This window comes from Arachis duranensis, chromosome 9 (assembly GCF_000817695.3).
Source record: "Arachis duranensis cultivar V14167 chromosome 9, aradu.V14167.gnm2.J7QH, whole genome shotgun sequence".
In the NCBI taxonomy this organism is placed as follows: Eukaryota; Viridiplantae; Streptophyta; class Magnoliopsida; order Fabales; family Fabaceae; genus Arachis; species Arachis duranensis.
Genome location: NC_029780.3, coordinates 63,152,605 through 63,158,704, shown reverse-complemented (window position 1 = coordinate 63,158,704; position 6,100 = coordinate 63,152,605). Strand labels below are relative to the sequence as shown.

At 32.2% G+C, this 6,100-nt stretch overlaps 1 long non-coding RNA gene across 2 annotated transcripts; it reads right to left on the bottom strand.

The window, feature by feature from the left end:
• Window positions 1-4,712: 4,712 nt before the first annotated feature.
• On the bottom strand, window positions 4,713-5,820 carry LOC110275901 (uncharacterized). 2 transcript variants are annotated; one of them, XR_008002527.1, is made up of 4 exons: window positions 5,725-5,820; window positions 5,628-5,675; window positions 5,186-5,236; window positions 4,713-4,779 (listed from the first exon to the last, which is right to left on the bottom strand). It is a non-coding gene; the product is annotated as an uncharacterized LOC110275901 (long non-coding RNA). The 2 variants fall into 2 exon arrangements; XR_008002528.1 differs by lacking the exon at window positions 5,186-5,236 and having other exon boundaries at window positions 4,747-4,779.
• Window positions 5,821-6,100: the final 280 nt, after the last annotated feature.

Below are 6,100 nucleotides of genomic sequence, written 5' to 3'. Positions count from 1 at the left end.
TGTAGGCCCATAAGGCATCGTCCAACTTCTTGGACCAGTCCTTTCTTGAGCTTCCAACAGTTTTCTCAAAAATTCTTTTTAGTTCCCTGTTTAAAATCTCGGCTTGCCCGTTGGTCTGTGGGTGGTATAGAGTTGCCACCTTGTGCTTGACTCCATATCTAAGAAGGAGTGTCTCAAGTTGTTTGTTGCAGAAGTGTGTCCCTCCATCACTAATAAGGATTCTAGGAACTCCAAATCTGCTGAAGATATTCCTTCTCAAGAAGCTTATTACAACCTTGTTGTCGTTTGTTGCAGTGGCCATGGCTTCTACCCATCTTGAGACATAATCCACAGCCACTAATATGTAACTATTCGAGTAGGAGGTTGGGAAGGGTCCCATAAAGTCAATTCTCCATACATCAAATAGTTTAAGCTCTAATATGAATTACTGTGGCATCTCATTTCTAGATAAGTGGGAGATATTTTAGAAGGTAACTACTTATTCGGATATGTAACGCTAAACCACTTTCGTTGCGTGCGACCTCTTTAAGGTTTGGTAGGAGTAGTAGAGGCTATTTTTATGGGGTGGGCTTTTATTTTTTTGCACTTGATTTTATTTTAGTCTAAAGTATGAACAATATTTATATGAAATTACACAATTTAAATCTCTAAACTAATAAATTAATAACTAAAATGATTCAAATTTGATTTTTAAAACCATGACTTTTACGGGTGAGTGTTAGAAGTTTTGGCTATTATTCCTAATTTTCTGCTGTGTGTCTGAGGAATAAATTAGTGACTTTAGGATAAGCGAAGAGACTTCTACTCAAAGATTAATTAAAGATATTACATTTAAAATATATTAAATTGATAAAAATTAAATATTATTCTTTTAATTAAATTACATTACTAATTTATCTTTTTTCTTTCATACATTTAGGAATCAGACAAAAACTAGTAACGTTACATTAATTTGCTAAGTAAATATTAACTTTTAAAGTATACACTTATTTAAAAAAAAAACAAAATTACAGACAAAAATATTCTCCTATTTGTACGCTATATCAGAATGCATTGTATTTCTAGACTTTAAATATAAAAGTTTGCATATAGGTAGTAATAATTTGTTTTATATTTAAAATTTAATTGAAAAGAGTTCTATAGTATTAAATATAATAAGTTTATATTAAAAGAAATATTTTTTAAAATATTAATTATATTAAAAATACATAAAAACTTTAAAAAATCAGAAACGAATTTAGAAATTTTATTTGGAAGGGTGAAGTTTAGACAAAATTTTAATTATTATTTTATATTTATTTACTACAAAAAACAATCTAAAATTTTTTAATTATTATTTTATATATATTTACTATACAAAAACAATTTACACATGATATATAGCTATTAAGTTAAAGAAAAAAAGATTTATCATTGATGGTAATGTTAGAACTTAAGAAAAAACGTTGAATCAAGTTAGTTTCAAAAGCTAAGTTCTTTTAGTTGTTTTGGCAGAAGTTGAGTTTACAAGAGATTATTTTTTTGTCACTAAAACGAGAACAAAACAGAACAGAAAAGGAGAGAATCACACAAGCATATATCCTGATTCAGTTTCTGTTCTGAGAATTATCTGAAATGAATGGATTTGGACTTGAATGTGAGGTTCTTGCTTTTTTTTAGTGAGATGTTGCTTTGTCTCCTCAACAAGCAGTTGCAGTAAACTCCAGATAATTAGTAAATAATTAACTAATAAATTAATTATCAATCAACGAAATTAAGAAATTAAATTTTATAGTTTAATGAAGTGGAAATAATTAAAATATGAATTTTGACACTAATTTTAAAGATTTTGGCACAAAATCAAACCGAGTCAAACCGATTGAACCAGACCCAAAGCCCACCCTATAAACTAAGAAACGAGCCTTCTTTCTTCATTTGACTCCCAGGACGCTAAAGAAGAGAGAATCATGTTGCAAATCCTAACCCTCCCTTCTAATTTTCGATCGTCTGTAACATTCAATCCGGAGTTCCGATTGACGAGCCGTCAGTGGCCACACGTTCATCTCGAAATTCTCTACAAAATCCATTGAACAATTTGAAAATAAAATCACATTTTCTCATATTTTGTTGCGTTAGTTTTAGGAATTGTGTTAATTAATGTTGTTGATGGGGGTTGATGAACGTGAGTATTGATGATGAAAGATTAATGATTGATTGAGTAATGTGTATATATGTGTGTGTTTGTTGAATAATGAATGAATTAAGAGTTGGAAATGATTTTGATATTGGAATTGGTTTAGCTTATTGGATATGATTTGAAAAGAGTTTGAAAGGTGGTTTGGTTGGGACCCGAGAAGAGTAGCAAAGTCCAAATTTTAAAAGAGATGCTGCCAAAATTTTTATAAAAAATTGGAGATTTGGTTTGAAGTATTATTTAAACAAGTATCAATAAAAGAATTATATTATTTGACTTCGATTTAAAAGAAAAGAAATGAATTATGTTTTGGAACTCAATTTATTAAGAAAAGTATTATGTTGGAGTTTCAATTTATTAAGAAAAGTATTATGTTTTGTATTTTATTTAGTTAAGAAAAGAGTTATACTGTTTTGAATTCGATTTATCAAGGAAAAGTTTGTGTTTTGAGTTTGATTTCTTTGAGAAGACAATTATGTTTTGAGTGTGAATTATTGATGAACGGAATGGGAGGTGCGATGATGATAATTGTTGAGTGAATTGAATGATGATAAGGATGAATTTGATATGGAAATGTTTTGTGAGGATCGTGGTTATTTACCACCCACCAGTTTTTAAATGAATATGTTTTATGGAGATCATGGTTATTTACCGCCTACATGTGTGCTATTTTCCAATTAAAAGCTTCTGTAGGGATTGAGGTGGTTTACCATCTGCAGATGGTAGGGATCGAGGTGGTTTACCGTTCACTTGGTAAGGATCGTGGTACTGTACCGCTCACAAGTTTTCAAGAGGACAATGTCCGTATTAGCTACCAGACATGTCGGGTTGGCTTTATAACCGATAGATGAGACTCATCAACCATAGTGCAGGCATACATCATATGCATATGTGGGTTTTGTTTGATTGTGCATTCATTGGGCTTGCCTATGTGATTATTATGCTTACCTGTTATATTTGCTACTTGTTGTATCTGTATCCTACTTGTGTTTACTTTGTTTGTATTGCTTTTCTGTGCACTGGGGTTTTGAAGGAATGAAGGAAGGCGAGAAGCGGAGGGAATAAGTAGAATTGAGTTAGACTTAGGAACCTTAGATAGCTCACCTTGTATTATGGTTTTAAACTTTAATTCTAAGCTTTATATCTAAGTGTCAAAGTTCTAGGATTGCCTCTGGCTTTCCTGGGACTTTATATCTTATGTATGTGGGCACCTTTACTATACTGAGAACCCTCCAATTCTCATTCTATACATATATTGTGGTTTTCAGATACAGGACGCGAGACACCTCGTTGAGTGTCCGAAGACCCTCATTACAAGCGAAGAACTATCTTAGGACTTGGTGTTTGTACTTGGTTTATGTTTATATATGTGTATAGATTCTCCATCTTGTATATATTATGTTTTGTCCCTTTTAGTGGTTCACTTGGAGAAACAGGATTTATATTTACCCGTTGGTTTATTTTTGAGGTGTTGTATATATATATTCTAGCCGACCTTTGCTTCGTAGGTCGAGTCTAGATCTTGATTATATAACTATTATTTGGAACTCTACTTTTATATATTTGTCTTTTTGTTTTTTGTCTAAGCTTTCTATCTTTCTATTTCTCGTGAGCGTTGTACCTTCGATTTTATTTTCGTCGTACCCCTTTTCTTTCAAGGCTCCCAGATATATTATGCTATATATATATATATATATACTACATGAAAACACCCATTCAAGTACACTTGAAAAGTATAGCCAAAAGTGAAAAAAAATGATGCCTTAGGCTACGGCTACGCTTTCTGGGCTACGGCTACGCTTTTTGGGGTGATTCCTATTCGACCATTGTCTATTCTCAAAGGCTACGCTTTTCTGCATCAAGGGCTACGCTTTTGTCATTTGGGAATAGGGTATGCTTTTCAAGTGATGCTGTCCAAGACCAAAGGCTACGCTTTTCAGCTTCCATTTTTTCCAGAATAGGCTACGCTTTTCAACGCTACTGCATTACCTTTGAAGCATAGCCATATTGTATACCATGGCTACTTTTTATAAGTGTAGCCTTAGGTCCCTCGTTTTTTTTGTATACTATAGCTACTGTATACTATAGTTAATAATATGATTACACGTATAATAATTCTGCATTTTTATTTAAATGAGTTGAATATTATAAAATAAAAATAAATATATAATTATACTAAATAATTTCTTTAAATAATAAAAATTATCTCTAACCAAAATATATTTATAATAATAATCCAAAAGTACTAGAATGAAACAAATAAAAAAGCTATTAGAAAGCAAGCCGACTTTGACACTGACATTGTATCAAACACCTTGAAGGTGAGCAAAACTTGAAATGCACCAAACCCTCAATTACTAAGTTCCTTATATATATACATCTACTACTAAAAATTAGATTCTACATCTACTACTAAAAATTAGATATTGTATACAAAATTAGATTCTACATCTACTACTAAACCACAACCAGCAGAATACTCATGGAATTTTTGATACCTCTGCAACCAACTACAACAGCACCTGTAGCATGTGAGCTTTGTTAGCATTAGCTTCCTCTTTCAATTTTTCAATCTCCTCTTTTGCTGCTTGTAGTTCACCAGCAACCTGTGTTAGTTGGGTGGGCGGAATGTTTTGCACAAATACAACACAATTGATAATTACTTGAATTGAAAGGAAATATTTAGTGCTCAACATGATGTTGGATCTAACAGTCAGTAGACAAAATAATGTTTACTTCCCCTTATTCACAGATTAAATAGCATACAGACTTTGCACACCCCCCCAAACACACACTCTAAGATGGACACAGGATAATAAGTCAGATGTTATTTTTGTTTTAAAATATAGTTTTGTTTTATAATATAAATAAACTAATATCTTTTTAAGAATAAAAAGGATAAAATGTCAGGTCCAATTTTATTATACATATTGGAGTCACTCACTTCATATAATACATAAATACAAACTTAGCAACAGAAGCCAAATTAAGTTATTTTTTTTCTACACTCACCACATCACTTGAGCTAAATAGAAATCCACTTACACCAACCTTTTCAAAAACCTACAATCAGTTATCAGTAATAAAATAAATTATAGTAAACATAAAAATAGCTATTGTGCAAAAATAATATATATATATACACAGTTTACCATGAAAAAGAATAAAACAACCATAAAAATGTACGACAAACCTCCACTAACACAATTTTCGTTTGCAAAAATTCAGCTCTTATATAACAGCATATCATATCCCTTTCTAATCAACGTTTAACAATATACCATACCAAAGTAATGGCAGGTACATGCTACACATAATCCAGTATAGTGTATTTCCTTCGATGGAAAACCATAGACATGCAGGTGGACTCGCAAGCTTCTCTACATTCATGGCTCTTGTCTAACTACAAGCAAGATCATTGAAAAATTAAAGAAAACTATAGAAGAAACTAAACCTTATCGTCAACGGAACCCATTTTCCTTTGAAGGCCAGAGAGTTTTGCCTGTGTATATAAAATAAAGCATATAAAAGTGTAAATCTAAAACATGCACCTCAGCCACAGCAGCCCTAAATTCAGCAAATGCAACTGCAGACAATGCATTAGCTAACTCTTTGCTCAAATCTTCAACCTGCCACACAGTGTTCTTTATGGTTTGATCACGATCTTGCATGAGTCTCCACATATTTTCCCGCTCTTCTTGTAAGTCCCTTGGTGCACGAATTTGTGATATCCAATAATGGCATTCAACTTGGTATGCGCATCTACTAACTTAGCACTTTCTTCACAACTCCGCACAACTAACCAGCAAGTGCACTGGGTTGTCCAATTAATACCTTACGTGAGTAAGGGTTGATCCCACGGAGATTGTTGGTATGAAGCAAGCTATGGTCATCTTGTAAATCTCAGTTAGGCGGATTCAAATGGTT